The sequence below is a fragment of the Varroa jacobsoni genome, unplaced genomic scaffold (genome assembly GCF_002532875.2).
Source record: "Varroa jacobsoni isolate VJ856 unplaced genomic scaffold, vjacob_1.0 scaffold_290, whole genome shotgun sequence".
Taxonomy (NCBI): Eukaryota; Metazoa; Arthropoda; class Arachnida; order Mesostigmata; family Varroidae; genus Varroa; species Varroa jacobsoni.
In genome coordinates this window covers 19,699-36,380 of record NW_019213192.1, presented here as the reverse complement: position 1 = coordinate 36,380, position 16,682 = coordinate 19,699, and the positions used below count along the sequence as shown (strand labels likewise).

Genomic DNA, 16,682 nt, shown 5'->3' with positions numbered 1-16,682 from the left:
TATTGGCTAATCGATTCCCCAGTATCTTGTTGTTTTTTCCGGGTCAGCAAGACCTTCGTAACCTGATGTAGCGCGGCAGGTTTCGCCGATCGCTAAGATCATACAATGTGCTTGGCTAATTTATGGTGGAATCTAAGGAGTGCGATGTTCTATATAAAACTGCTTCTAGTAAAAAAGGACGAAAGGTCAACGGATTCTCTTTATTAGTCTTGCCTTACGTACTCTAATATTGCATTTACGATTTTAGACATACTGTTTTTTTCGCCACTTTATTCATGCATTGTTATTACGAGTGTTTTGTTGTTCCACCTCAGAAAGAGCGACATGATTTATGCCTGTTTCTAAAACCAATTTTTGATCATGTTCCTTCAGTCGGGATCTGTGCAGTAGTGGTGAACTTTTGTCCTTCTAAGTGTTTGCCGATTTTCAAGAGCGAATAGGTTTGGAGCTGCCATGCGTGTAATTATATTACATTGGAACAGTTTCATATCAGTCGCTACCTATGGACACTAGGGTAACAGACGAGAAAATATTAAATACGTGGGTTTGGTTTGCTACAGCTGGAAAGCTGGACAGAGTCTACATGGTGACGGCTATCATTCACGGTATAAAACATGGCAACATACACAACGACTGGTTGGGCATATGCTCTAATAGTCCTATAATAAAATGTAGAATATTTAATAAGCGGTAGAAATCCATACGATGAATTAGTTAGATATATAATTGAAAGCATAAACCCTGGACGAAGGTTTCGACCAAAATGCAACCATCTCGCTGTTGAGTTCTAGAGGTACATAGTTCTAGAGGTAGAAAGAACATAAAAATGAAGAAGATTTACTTTATTATTATTATTAATCGTATTATTAATTATTCGTAGCCATGCATATTGTTGAAAGATCACTAGGAAAAAAATTCAACAAGCGTGCATGTGAATTTGCGGTCATAAATAAGAAACGTCATAGAAGCCAATGCAATATACAATGCTTGAACTTGTCATAGTATTCCCTATAGACCTAAGCATTGCATAGAAAAAAGCGCGCTCATATTTGAATGCATCATATGTATCGTGGCGTTATACCTTGCTGATCTGGTTTTGTATAGACGTTGCACCAACATGGACTCGCTCTGGTCAATAAAGGCGAACAACATGGCCGTATCGTCGGCAGCACAAGTCCTACCGCGTACATTGTGGCTGGCTCGTGTCGTACTGGATTCGAAAGGAACCAAACGATGACAAAGTGCATCTCTTTTAACGTATGCAAACAATCGAAATGGGACTTGATCTTCTTCAATTTGCTCCTACAAGTGAATATCCGGGAACACAATAAGAGCGCCTCAAGGAGCTGCTGGCATTGTACATTGCCTGAACATGACAAAAAAAAACGAATTTTCATTTTAAAGAATTGCATTGGTGCTGTTAGGCCTTGAGGTCACTTTTATCGACAGCAGACTCTTCAGCCTAACGAAAGCGCATAATGAGAACTAATAACAGCTGTCTTTCTGTTTTATGGTCTAACCTGGATGTCTGCCGAACGCAGATTGTAATTAAGTATATAGACCGATGGCAGACTGGAGAACTACTAGCACCGATTTATATTGGTACGTTTTAACTAATTCGTAATAAGAGAGAGAGCAAAGAGATAAAGGAAGACAAATTTGCGCAAGCTTTGAAAATGACGTATTGTTGTTCGTACTGGTAAATGAGTTGTTCTATTCCAGAAAAAAAAAAGGGCCTTTCGCATAATATAAGAAGTAGCGCATGAACACATGACCCTTAAAACAAACAAAGTGTATCCTAAATTAGGCGCCGTCTATTTACCAATAATTGGTGTACTAAAATTGTTGGGATGCTTTCATTCAGGCTTTAGATAGAGCGTTTTGAACCTATGTGGAATTTCCAAAAAATTGCTTTCTATCTTATTGTGATAGAGACATAAATGTTGTCCAGGCCCGTAAGGCATTGTGTAATTTCCATGCGAAAGATGTTCCTCGTTGACCAATTACGGAAAGAGTTGATGAAACTATTACGGCTCTTGATTAAAGACGACACGTGAGTAGCCGTGACATCTCCAGGGAACTAAATATAAACCACCAAACAGTTTTAAATGATTTGAAGGAAGCCAGATACAAAAAAAGCTCGATGTTTAAAGGCCCTATAAATTTATGCCACCTGCGAAACTTCATAGAAACACAATGAAATCGAGCCATTTTTAAAGCGGTTGATCACATGCGATGAAAACTGGGTAACATACGATGAAATATGCAAATAAAGAAAAACTAAGAAAAACCATGCTTTTATACGTTGTATGAAACACCAAACTAACGCCAGAGAAGGTGATGCCATGTTTGGTGGTATTGAAAGAGAATTGTGTGTTACTAGTTGGTGCCGCTTGTCGAAACGACTTAGTGTCCGGAACTCTAATGTCAACGATTGACAAGATTAAAACAAACCATTGGAAAAATAGACCAAAACGGAGAGGGCGTCATCTTCTGCTACGGCAATGCCGGACCATATACATCATTAGCTACCCGAAAAAAAACTCGGAGAATTCGGTAGGAAATCCAACGTATAGTCCAGATCTTGCGCCATCCAACTATCACATATTTCGGTGCCTGCAGAACTTCCTTAATCGTGTTCACTTAGTTTCAATAGAGGGACTGATGCAAAAATCACTTGTCACAATTTTTGCTAAAAAATTCTAGAGATTTCAGAGTGATGGCATTATAGTGTTACCAGAAAAGTCGCAAAAGACCATCGATTAAAATAGTCCATCTATATATCATTTTAAGTATAAAAAATATCTGTTTTAGTATTTTTCTATTTTATTTTAAGTATAAAAATTTTAGTTTGGAACGGTGAGTACTTTCTGACAGCCCTTTATATATAAATGTGGGTATTTGAGTATGTGTGTGTGTGTGTGTGTGTGTGTGTGTGTGTATATGTGTGTGTGTGTGGGTATGTAATTATATGTAGTATAGTAATAGGTCTGTGGGCAATTTATCGGCGGATCCCATGCAAATCGCTTAAAGCGTGGCCACCCATTCCATTACGCCACAGGTTCGTTCCAAATGCAAACTGTTAACTGTGTATAGGGTCGAAACAATTTTTGTCAAATATGTCGTATTTTTACTGGCAAACTTCAATCATTATTATTCAATCATTTGAGCCTTCCAATTCGATACTTACAATAAGTACTTACAAAAATATTCGGCTGACAATATGGATCTTTATTTGTGAATCTTTATTAGAGAGCATTGAAAATCAAAACAACTCTGATAATTTAATTTTGATTCCGTAATTATCGCCCTCAGCTTTGGTAAGCACATCGTATTGCCAAATTTTACCTTATAAGAATGGATTTCAGTTTGATTTTGCATTGCTTACATTAAAAACAGCCTTTCTTTGAAAGGACCTGTGTGCTACCTTATGCATAAATTGGAAGTATGTGACTTAATATGTGGCTAGATAGATATCGATTAGCTTGTAAGGTTTCTGGTATATAGCTACCCAAAAACTGATCCACTGACATAACTATCCAAAGAGGAGCGATATGCTCTATTCCCGGCGGCTGTGTCATCGTAATTCTGTCAGGAATATAATTACTTCACGGAAAAGCTCACATATCCCCAAAATATTCCTGAGAAAGCATATCGTTTCCTTTACGGCATGAAAAACCATTACGTGGGCATCATTCATTGCGTGAACGCCGAATTGCAGCAGTCGCACTTAGTGCGCAAACTAGCGTGAAGATTGAAGCTAATGATCTCTTCCAGATCCTGACAAACATGTATAGATAAAAAGTCTGTTGTTAAAGTTTGTTATTATATTGCGACTTGATACTTGGTATGTTTGCGGCATTAGTCGTTAGTCCCATCAGACTTGTGTTGTTCCTTCCACCAACATACTCCAATTATGGAACCGACAAAATGGAGGGGTGGGCTAAGCTTTTCCTTTGTACGTTGCAAATCAGAAGGTATACATCAAATAGATAGCATACTCTTACGAAGACTCAGAAAACGCATGAGTTTTCTGCTAACGAGTATTCTTTGCGAACCATGTCTGTTCATGTAGAGTATAACAGAAATAGTGTACTCATGTTTGTTGAAGGGCAAAACAACCGAGAAAGAATTACTTCATTTATGCCTGGGACGTGCGTTCTATTGCCCGAGTACGAAAAGGTTCGATAGGCAACTAATTTAAGCGTTTCCGTAAACCCATCTAGTAAGAGTACATAGCTAGTTTTGTTGGCAAAATCAATTCCAGAATAGATCGATAATCAAATACAATGATTGAAATAGAACGAATCTATCCGAAAGAGCTGAATCACGAGTCAGTCACGAGTGTTTCAGATGCTTGAATGAAAATAACCGAAAAAACGTTTGCTCTTTCACCGGAGCTGACGCTCACCACCTGAAAATAACGCTGCCTCCCGTTACAGCTCTGGTTACAGCGGGGTACCCTTTAGAAATATGCCATTCTCCGTTGTTATAAAGGTTTCTCCATTTTATTCTGCCTTGACAGCTGAAAGGAAAAGTTTATGGGGCTGTGTGTCTAAAATTTCTTATACCTTCTGGATGGACGCACTTTTATGCTGATAGTTACAAACAGCGGTAGGCAACAGCTATTCAATCTAGTTATTTACATATCCCTTATGCGTAGTTTTATTGGCATTTTTAATTAGTGATGCACTTTAAGGACTTGAATGATCCATGGAACAATAGTTTATCAAAAATGATATTGCACACGGAATATTTCAATAAAAATAGCTTAGAGTTTATTTTTCTGGAAAAATACTGTAACCCTATCGGCGCCGATATCGGATGTCGATTTGGCTTTCCCTCGAAAAAACTCATCTTGTAGGTTCTTTTTGGTGCACTGACTGACTGACTTGCTTGATCTCAGCGGATCAGCAGATCCGTTGGGGGCCTATTCAAGTCGTCTTCTATTTCGAGATGGCATGACCGTACAGTATCTCCAGTGTACAAATATAATACGCATAGGGATGATATTCACGGTGCTTTTCCCCGACCATGATGAGAAAGACCTATAGTCCCTTATACCAGATTTGTGATATTCGTTGATCATTCGCAGTCATTTATTTTCGAAGGCCGTCGTTGCATCGGAGCAACAGTAGTCAATGTAAAGATATAGACGCAAATGTACGGACTCCGCGTGATTCTACAAGTTTAAAGAGGATGTAGATATTATCATATAGGAAAAGTAAGTTAATTGTCTCAATTTTTCATTCAGTCACGCGTGTCCTGTCGTTCGAGAGGCTCGAACCAGCGGTCGTTGGCTTTTTTCAGCAATAGTTCACAACGACTTACGCATTTTCCCTGGTCCTAATTATTCGACACGCCGATGTGGGATTGCAATGGCCCATAGATGCAGTAGAGCGCGATATATTACAAATAGAACTGCATCCTATTGATTCTGTGTAGCTCGCCTTAATTACATTACTAGATAAAATTCAACTATCCCCGTAAGAACCGTCTCAGCATCGGCTTAGATCTAGTGCTTTATATTGTTGCTTGCAATGAAAAATTGGCACAAATAGAACAACACTCGATCGATTAGTCCTGTTAGTTAGTTCTAGTTCACATAATTGTGCTGCTGAAAATTACGTAGCACTAACGTAAAACGTTGTGCGTAATACCATCGCTTGCCGTATATCGAAACTCAGGCTAGAAACTAACTAGCTAGCTAGCTAGTGGATGCTATCTAGTATGCCATCTTTGTAGATAACACGAAATGCTGATAAATAATTCTAGAAGTATCAATTTGTTTCGAAACATACCATGATTCACTTTAATGGAATATTATATCTTATTTATTTAGCTATTTTCGGTTTGCGCGTTTCAATTTTCTAGTTCCCAAATGAATCTGCATATTTATTTTCCTCATGTTCCCACATTTTGAGGCTTCTCATTTTCGAAGTGATCTAAATAAAAAAAATTAGACTTGTATTTTCACGTACCGACCCATTAGCTCTATAAGAACTTTTGGCTGTGGTGCACGTAAATGCTGTGATAAGAAAACGATCATGTTCTCTAGTGTGCTAAGTGTTATTTATCGACTTGACAAACTTTGTTGAGTTTGAAAAAACTTATTAGACAAGTTATTGTTTGTGATTCTGGCTACAGCACGGCCGTAGTCTCCGTTAGAAGATCAGCCAGAACGCAATTTCATTTGAATTTCACTCGAGCTAAACCGGCAGATGACAGTATTGCTTCTTGTATTTGAAGGGTTAGATCTCAAAGGCTGGATAAACGGGAGTCAAAAATAAAAAAATTTTAGAGTATTCAAATGAACCTACAAAGAGTGTTGCACGAGTGCTGAACGATACTTGATAACTTCCAAGACATAAAGGAGATTCACTATTCTCAATCTGTTATAACAGTTATTGTTATTATTATTACTGGCGATAACATTTTCATTAATGGCGATCGACGCCACTCCAAACTGCTCGTACGCGACTATTCAAGACTAAGGCAGACTATTTGCATTCACCGTGGCAGAGCTCATTTGTTTTCGTAGGTCATGAAACGCTGACCCTCTAGGTTAAAGGCTAAAAGGGTTAATAAGAATTTCTTCAAATGCTAACCTTGCCACCATACTAGAATATAGTACAAGGATAGTTAGTCATTAAAATTTGTTACGAGTTTATAGAGATTCTTCTAATGATCAGTATCTCGTACCTGGCAGCTCAACGCTTTCATGCCGTTTACCAGGCTGAGTCGAGACAAATTAACAAAGCACGACTCTGTAAGCTATTAACTCGCAACCTCATAGTAAAAAAAAACAACAGGCTAAGTCTATATGGTTAGAATATGTTGCTTTTGACAATGTCAGCTGTTAAATTTAACACAATATGTAGCATCTCACTCGAATCGTGATTCCAAATTAGAATATTGTGTATCGCTTGTTAAGAACGTCTCAATAAATTCAGTCGGCCAGAGACATCCAGATTTAACGCTGAAAGGCTCGTTCAGCGGATTGTTAAAGCCTCCTATATTGTCAGTATAATATTACGAACTATATTTTTCAACGACCGCAAAGGGTGGGATTCCGTTTACACAAGGTCTGGAAATTATAATGAATATAAAACAATTTCCCATGTAAATCGATTTTATCAACCTTTGTAATGTAGGCTATCGTCCTGCAGAATAGTGACTGCTTTGTCAAGAGGGTCTTTTTCGTCGAATAAGCTCGTTCACTTGGTGCAGCTGAGCCATATGCAGATCCTCGTAGGTTGTCCTGTTGGTTTGGGCATTGTTTAGAATGTAAGACTCAACTAAAACGAATCTTGGTCTTACTAGAATAGATATCTTTGGGCCTAGGCGTATCTTCGTCCATTGCTTTATGTGCTTCATAACGACGTAGAGACACCATTTCTAGTCGGTCAAAACGATTCTGTGTGTGAATCTGTCATTGAGGCAGCGTTTTGCTCGCCGGCCGTGTTCATTTAAAAAACCCTAGGGCGTTTCTCATTGACGTGCTATGTCCGATCGGGACGGACAAACAATTTTCCAGGGGTACCTTGAAGTAGGGAGTTCGCACCATATACAAAACGATTATCTCGGGCTGCTTCGACAACCTTTTAGTCGCGGCAAAAACGAAATAGAGAGTACATCTTTCTTACAAAGGCCACTGACTTTTGGAGCCAGAAATGGTCACTGACATTGCAAAGGCTATCAGAACGACAGCGTTTCCAAACGGTATACAGAGCTAAAGAAAAAACAAACATTAAAAAAAATAGGTCTACCAATATTACAGCCTAATTAAGGAGATTTGAATTAGTTCCCTATCATTACAATCTGTGTACTCCATAGATTCACAAAACGAACCAGATAAAATGTTCAATTTTCTCCAGTTTAATGTAAATAGATTATTATAGTCTACGAACCCGATTACGCTATAAATAGTTTATAGTCTAGCTACAGAGACGCGAATCCTTTGAATCCTTGGCTATAAAAAGGCGATTTCAGCATGTGAATGTCCGTAGAAAGTACCAACTACTAAAATGATAATCAAGGACAATGGGTATTCAATAAATCGTTCAATAGTGCATTGACACTTCCCCAGTGGATACTGTTTGATTTTAAAAGCGAATCCTGGCAATATTGTCAGGATTTATTGGCACAAATCCCAGCTTTAGGTTTGCGTCGTACTGTCAATGGGACTTTGTCAATGGGTGTGCGGTGCCTATCCGATTTCTTATTGGCCCGTAAGCATATGTAGATAGAGCGCAAACAAGACAAATCCTGTGGCTAGGATTTCTACGGAGGACACGAACAGCAGCCTATGGCTTTCCGTCGAGTCCCTCAACAGAGGATTCGCTCACTTGAAAAATAACAAACGTGGTAAGATTTATCAGCAAGACATTACGTTTCCTTAAGGTGTTACGCAGCGGGGAAGTCAGAAAAGTTATTTCGTTTATTAAAAATAGGTTTGAAATCGGCTGATGTCCATAAGTGAATATTTGTAAAAGTAACCCCTCATAAGGGCCGCATGGGACTTCATTTATCTTCCAGTTCTGGATTGAGTTTCGCCTTCATTCAAGAGTCACAAATACTAAAAGTATACAAGCAAATAAAGACATTTACGAAAATCTATCTAATGTCTGTCATTTGTGACAAATAAAGATCTTCTTCTATTTGCACAACTGTACCTATCTATTTTTTAAGACCAGTCACGGCACGGTATGTATTGGGCTATCTATTCGTCTCTAATGGCAGGCTGGAGACCTTTAGAATTTGCTCGCGTACAGTTTCTATTAAAAAATGGCCAATTGAAACGTTAAAGGGCGGGTTATGTTCTTTTTTGCTTGGAGGAATAAAGATATATTGGCATCAATGCCATTGGCTACAATCAGCTATCGATTAACATGTAATATTTAGCTTTATTACCGATAATTTTGCGAACTGCACTAAATGTTTATTGGACAATAATATTTAACTAGTTTGTTTAATTAGATGCCCCTAACATATACACCATGTATATATTGTCGTGCCGATAGTGTTAGGTGGACCTTAAAGTTAACATGGATAATTGTAAGGAGATGTAATGCTTTTCCTATATAACTAACAATGACTAGCCATGTGCCTTCCTGTCCCGTTTCTCTGTTTGTGCTCGAATTATCCCAGCGTAAATGGCAGTCAATAGCTTTACAAAAGACGATTGTTGCGGTCATCTGATGGCTTTGCTTAACAAACAATTATCTACTATATGTTATTTTGTGCTAGCGTAAAATAAAGTATTTACTGTAATTATTTACTGGCGAGCTTCGGTTGTTGCTGCTTAATTCAAAATGTTTCGTATGACACGCCCATCAATAAACTTTTTTAGACCTGCGATTCCGTCTGCTTGTCCTGCCGTTTTCGTGTACGTTTTTGTCAACTTCAGCGCCAGCGTTGCCTTCTAATCTCTCGGGTAAAAGTTTTATTGCATCGTTCCTTGGCTACGTCGGGCATAGAGAACCCGCATTACAGAATGCCCCTTCTATCGTTAAGGCATGCGTACTTCCTTGAATAGACAGGTTAAATGTTGTTTCCATTATAAACGACTCGATTATACTAGAGTGAACTATCCGTCGCCGCTTCATGCCCGCTCCGCCCGTACGTCCGTCCATTATGATAGAAAACGTATTATTCAGTCAAGCTATAACGCTGATTATCATTTACCGTTGGTCAAGCAGACTAATCTAGGTGTGGGTATAGTAACAGCTGAATATAAAATTAGCTTATAGAGCAAATAGATATGGAAATGCGTATATATAAAATGGTTTCGATTCAGATGTTACCAGCAATTGAATGCCAACAAATGGCCCATCCATTGAGGATTATAAAAGCAATGAACAACTATTTTCTGATGTGTTTAAATATATTATTATACTTTTAACGGTTTAAATATATATATATATATATATTATTATTATTCTTATAAATAAGTTGAATAATAGTAACAATCGATTATAATTTATTGATTAACTTATCCTATGGCGCTCGATAATTCTCCAGCTAGTTTCGGTCTAATTAGACTGAGATCTTTTTCTTCCATTACCAAGGTAAAATATGGGCGAAAAAAGAACTTATACATTAAAAGTTCAAGTAAAAAAGCATGAAGTTCTACTCAAGTTGATGTGCTGGATAACTAATAATAAGCTAATGTAAGCCCTAGCGGCGGTAGAGTTGAACACTAACGTAGGTGGTTGATGGAAGTAAGCTTTTTACGTTGCCCGCTGACTTACCGTAAATAGTTGGAAATATTAATGCAGTACACGAAGACATAATTGTGCGAAATATAAGCCTACATTTCGGCCTATATAATTCAAATTCGTTCTAAATCCGCCAATTAAAACCAGTTTGGGAAATATATAGCCTCCGATCATGTGTATAGATTTTCGCCTTTCTTGTGACTATGTACCACGAAACGAATAGAAAGTGAAAATCCATACATTAGTATATTAGAAATCTCGCAAGGGAAATATGTCCTTGTAAATGTGTAGCAATAGTGTCCTACTTAGAAAAATTAAGGTCCATTGAAAGAAGGATCACGACTGTTCGGCAGAGTTGCGCAACGGTAATGCCTTTCCGTGTTTCTCTTCTCTGAAGCGTTTTGTAGAATCGTTCAATCATCGCTTCTATAACTGCATAATACTCGTTTTGTACGTTAGCTTTGTAGAGCCAATCATGACTTTGGGCACAGACATACGACAGCAGCAGACATAATATTCGGGTCTGAAATGCGCGTAAATCGAATCATTGGGGCTCGTTATTGTCTGGAACTTTCTGTAGTTGAATTTATGATAATAATGTCGTATGATTACTACCTGGCAATGAGGCTACTTCAAAAAAAGGTAATCACGGTATCCCTCACATTCAGTCCATATATTAAGGAGATCTGAAGTTCGTTTAAATAAAAACTTTTTCTAGGGAGAAGGTTTACTCGCCTGTGCAAATTGCGCATCTCATGCCTTGTGCAGCTGCACGGTTTTGCACGAACCTGGAAAAGGCAGGAAAGTAGAAGCCATATGATAAAAAATTCCAGTAGCTTCTGTTGAAACTTCGGCCACCGAAGAGATTCCCTACTGCTTTAAATTGAGTAATCTTACTCAATACATAATTAATTATGCCATTTAGAAAAACTAAGAAAAATCACAAAATTCAATTATTTCGAAGAAAAAGCTTGTGATCTTCTGTCGAAGCTGGAAACCTCGAATGAGGTTCAATAGCAACGGTTCTATAGAAAGAAATAAAGTTCAATAAATGTAGATGTGTAAAAACGAAGCCAGCTTCGTTTTCCCTCAAAGAAAGATTAAGGTAAGGTTTGTTATTGTAGTTATTCGCACTGAGATACGTTACACGCGGCTTAAGTCTTATGGCCTATATAAAAACACCTACTCTTGCTTAATAAAGGTTTGCGTTCCACTAGCCTTCTCATAAAAACAACACTCTGTCCAAACATGAGAACAACAGGATTTCGTCATCTTATCGAAGCCTCTAATTAATAAGGCGAGATGTTTTTAGCCGGCTAACCGTTTTTAACGTGTAAATCAATTCAACTGTGACGTGCTTCATCAAAGCAGCAGATGTTGTTCTACAGTGATTTCGATCGCCGCTTGAGATATGACATATTAGTCAATTGCCTTAGCCATCGAAGAGTCTCTGCACACTATTTACATCGCACTTCACACTACCAATGACCCATAGCATAGACGCAAGCTGTACCACTGAAGCACGCTTGGACTACACTCGCTGCTCAAAACTCCTACGTTTCCTTTTTTTTTTTTTACCTATAACCACCTAGGCATTGCTCGGGCTAAGGACGATCATTTGTCGAAGACAGATGGATCAGCATTTGCGCAAAGGGATTGGCAGTAAAAGGAAAGGGAGTAGGAAGGCACTGAGTAATTCTTTCATTTCGTCCGTCCTAAATATAGAGCTATTTTTCGCCAAACTGGTATTGCCTACGCTATGGTATACTATGGTGGCCTTCTTGACTCTGCAGAGGAAAGTTGGAAGAAAACGCCTGTAGTGAATCTACCAGGATAGAGAAAGGACGAAAAGGACATGGATGATGTCTGTTCAAGTTTATGTCCGCGGCTGCGCGTTTGTGCGTCTGCGCGCCGGCAGTTCGCCCCGTACCTCTCCAAGGGTTCTAGCAGTAAGAGCTGCAGCAAGAGTAGCAGCAGCACGCTACCCGTCCTTGCCCTCGTCTGAATTTCGACGACAGCCGCGGCCTGCGATACTCCATCCCTCTCCCACTCTCGCGCAACCGTGGTCGCCGTAATGTTCTAGCTGCGTCGTTACTGACAGGCGAACAGCAGTGGAGTAACTGTGAGGCAATCGACCTCTGTCTTGCTATCTTGCTCCGACTCTCTCCCTCGAAAAGTATTGATTGGGATCTTGGCCTTTCCATCGTGGCGGCGCCACCGTCCGCCTCCTGCGTCTTGCCACTTCTGTTACAACGGTCGGAGCTATGGACTGACAAGGACTCATTGTCCGATCCCCGGCCCCAATGACACCGTCATCGCTGCCACTACAAGCGGCAATTGAAGCATCCTACTTTGTCGCCAGTGCGGCAGCCCATGAACGCAAGGCGAATACAGAGGTCAACAGCCGCTGATTGCGGGTGGCTCCGGTTGAGGGGCCTTCGGGCAGCGCAAAAATTTTGTAAATGTTCAAATACCTGGCGTTGGGCTGTAATCGCGTTTCGCAATTGTGCCATGCTCAAACTTCATTATTGTAGATTGGCAGCGGTGGTCGACTGCCGGGCAGTGTAAATTGGATCGAACAATCAATGCTCGTCGTAAAGTGCTGTGGTTACAGAACAGTGCGTTAGTGCGTTGCATCCAAGCATGACGAATATTCTAGAGACAACAATTATTACCTGGAGATAATAGAAAGAACAAGAACGAACGAACAGTTATCGTTGTTATTATCGAAGTTTACGCCGAATATCCTGCCTCATTGGCCCGGACTCAAGTACCCGGCAAAAACACAATTGTCAGCAATCATCGGTAGAGGTATTCGGAGCTATACTGCCCCCAAACGAGTGGTGAGGGCTTTTCCTGTCTCAATTGGAGGCGGGGTCTCGTTATCGAGGGCGACACATAACGCTGAAATAATCGGCGTCATTACTTTATCGGCTGTCTCGTCCGGGAGGTGTAACCATCGTATGCCATACATGAGTCCGGGCCAGAAAAGCAACGGCAATAACCTGGTTCGCCACCGGAACTTCCCTTCGAAGCGCACAAGCCTCAGATGGGGAGACAGTTGCCCCTCGGCTTATCCACAGCTGCCACCGCTGCACTGTGCCGCTAGCCTCCTCGGCCCCTTTCACTAATTGCGAGTGGGCTCTGAAGGCTGTTGCACACAAACCAGCAGTTAGCACTGATCAGCAAGCTCTAGTGCAGATTTTAATAACGGTATCGACGACTTACCGCAATAATAGCGACAAAAACTTCATAACAACGGCATTATACTTCAACACCCTCGGACTTTCGACATTTTTAGCGATTCACAATTGTTGTAGCTTTAAAGCAAAAAGAACGTTAGATGACAGCATTGATTTCCGTTGGAACAACTCCCCAAGCGACTGACAGTAAGTATCCCTCAAACACAACCAAATGAGCCTCACGTGACGTATTCCGAGTATTTCATACGTGATCATTTCTGTATTGGGTATATGTCGCAGTATTATGTGTATATACGAATCTGTGTAAGAAAATGGGTTTCCAGTGCGAGATAGATTATGTAAATTCAATTAGAATTATTACTCATAATGTAAGCTCAAGCTTATATAGCTCCCGAAACTTGAATAGACACTTATTGTAGTGTCAAGTATCAGCAAACTTAAGTAGAATGACGCAAATCGTAACATCTCGATGAGAACAGCTTTGCTTTCTTACTGGGATAAACAAGCAAGGCTGTTCAAAAGGGATATGATTAGTGTTCGTAGTAGATTGATTACTTTGGTAAAACGTATGCGCTCTTACTAAGGTCGTACGTATGTACACTGTATATTTTCGAACCGCAAAGATTTGATGCTCCGAGACTATCTGTCGAGGTGCTCAGGCACCTTCTGTGCGTGCAAGCCGACGCACTCTTTAGGGACACTCAGCTCATCTCTTTTCCCGCAATTCCCAATTAGCAGTCCCGTTAATTGGCTGGCCGTTGGAGGTAGTTATCTTTTTGCACTCTTGAATTCTTAGCGGGTGGCCCCTTTAGCGAATGAGCCTGTCCGTGGCTGAGACTCCCAGAATTGTTTCTTATGCGTCTAGAGAGAGTTTTCTCTCCCCCTTTCGTGTCCTCTATCGGTTTGGTTTAGATAAATTCCACGAATACACGAAGGAGCGTTATGACCCTTAGTTAGCAGCACTCGTTGAAGACAGCTTTCGTCAGATTAAACGGAGTTCCTATCAGAAGCAGTTCTTAATTGCTCAAATTAAGAGATTATTATAAAGTCCGCAAATCCGACTTTTTTCCAAAAAAAAAAGCATGAAAATATAGGCCGGGGTTACGTAGCTCATTTTTACTTCTATAATGGCTATATTTGCTATTATTATTACACTGTATGTATTCAGTGGAGTATTCTATATTTCTTGTCCAATGTGTTCCTGAGATACAACAAATGTGCCGTAGATCACAAGGCTTAATTTTCCTTCAGTGACACCTACTGCAGCCATTTCTATACTATAAAATGCAAGTGAGACAGACATAGTTTCGGATATTGCAGCATGATACGTTTCCCTCTTAGGACAACGACAATGAGCTCCTGTAGAGATAGTTGTTAGTTGAATGGAGAGACATACAAACAGAAGATAAGCAAATCCCAAGGTTCTGCGAATCTTAGCAATCGTACGATAATTAGGGTCGCCTTTAGTAACTGACTTCGCGCAAAGCGAAGCACGGCCTTAATGCTAGCGTAGGGAGAAATAAAGGAAAGATCAGTAAATATTCCTGCTTCAGGCTAGATTCTAGGTCTTGACGTTAAAAAATTAGATGGTTTGTATTCTCCCAGAGAAGGTACGCAGCCAGGCGGATATCGGAGCAGGATGGGGGAAGCAGGATGAAAGAGAAGGTCAGCGCAGCTCTCATAGCAAAAACCCCTCTGCATTACCTTCATATACAGGGACGAATTAGAGCATTAATGATATAGCTTGTTCGCATTTGTATGACAAACTTTATCTAAACAGATGTTTAAACAAAGCTTTTGACATGTACCAACGAAGACATCTTTCATGGACGTCTTTATACAATACAACCGCTGCTCCCTGTAAATCGGAATGTAAACAGCTTAGAAATTATTTTTCAGAATTAATTTTTAAACTTGTGAATACTTTTAATAATAACTGTAAGCAAAAGAACATTAAGACTTGTTAACATATCGTTTGAACATGAAAAATCCGGAGCGGCCGAAAGGCTTTAAGAGTCTAAAGAGGCCCTTTACGCTTTTTTTTAGATATTAATTGTTAAAATTCACGGATTATCACGGATGATAGATATATTTTGCTCGAATGTAGCCGTAGTTTTGCATAAAGATTTCGGGATTTTTAGGCTTTTCGCTTTACGTTGATGAACTTTAGAGCTTTTTCTATCAAATATCTATTATGGATTTATCTCGTTCCGTTGTGGAAACCTTTCTTGAATTCTTTGCAATGAAGGCCGTCGAGATAAATCCGAAGTAAAATCTCGGTGGGGCTTCGTCCGATATGGAAACGTTGAGCAGTAGCTGATGTTGGCCAATATTCCGAGCGCAAGCCATCTGTTTTGGCTTTGATGAAGAGGTGCTGGTGTTCAAGACCGGTCTGGCAATTATGGTGGACAAAAACATAACTGCTATCACGCCTAATTTCCAGCCACCCGATATTTTATCGTGTATCAGCTTCATAGCTGGTTTTGTTCGAAAAACGTGTCCTCCGTTGCCCTTATTTGTTAGCCTAAAGCTAAGCTTTTTTCTGCCAGCACCCCTCTACTCAACGCGAAAAGATGACGGAAAGAAGAAACGATCCGCCAAAATTACAGACATGTGCTTCGGAAAATAACTTGGATAGACAGGCAAATGTGCAAGTCTTACTGCATGCATAATGTGCCACGTTGGCTGGTGCTTTCTCGAAAAAAAAAGGCCAGTTTATACTATCAACCTGATTTTATATGAAAAACACCACGGTAATCGTGCTGCCGTAATGTAGACATTATATATTTTCATCAGCGGTCACTACGGTTTCAAGTAAATCTGCCTGTGGTAACTTAGAAATGCTCTTAATAGACATATCGGTCTAAAAGGTTACCGTGTGGACGTGTGGTTTCATAGAAATCTACGAAGGCAGTAACGAGAAAGTTAGGCATAATTATTGAATGCTCTTTTTTACTAAAGCGGCCAAACAATATAAAGCTCGTTAATCTAGTGAGGTGCAACAAGTGCTTCGGTGCCCTAGTTACGAGAATCTATGGAACACTCTATTAGAATGAACAACCTTATTTCTGTATACCAGTAGGCAGTACAGGCCCATCATTTGGGTGTGCTTATTATAGCTGGGGGTTTATTCATTGAATTTCTTGGTTTGCCACTAATCACCCGGCCGTGTAAATTACTAATCGGCAATACCCACTAGCAGATTACCTTGTTTTGCCCTAGCACAATTTCGAAATGCGTTTTTAGTTTGGAGTATGTA

At 39.8% G+C, this 16,682-nt stretch overlaps 1 protein-coding gene across 2 annotated transcripts in view; it reads left to right on the top strand.

Moving 5' to 3' along the window:
- The window catches only part of ChT (choline transporter), a 35,818-nt gene that overhangs the window by 1,796 nt on the left and 17,340 nt on the right, over positions 1 to 16,682 (top strand). The window contains exon 1 of one of the 2 annotated variants that reach the window (XM_086967715.1): positions 12,261 to 13,609. The exons of the other annotated variant lie outside the window; for it this stretch is intronic. The gene's annotated coding sequence lies outside the window, so the exon portion shown is untranslated. Of the gene's footprint in view, positions 1 to 12,260; positions 13,610 to 16,682 lie in introns of those variants that run through there. 2 annotated transcript variants of the gene reach the window in all.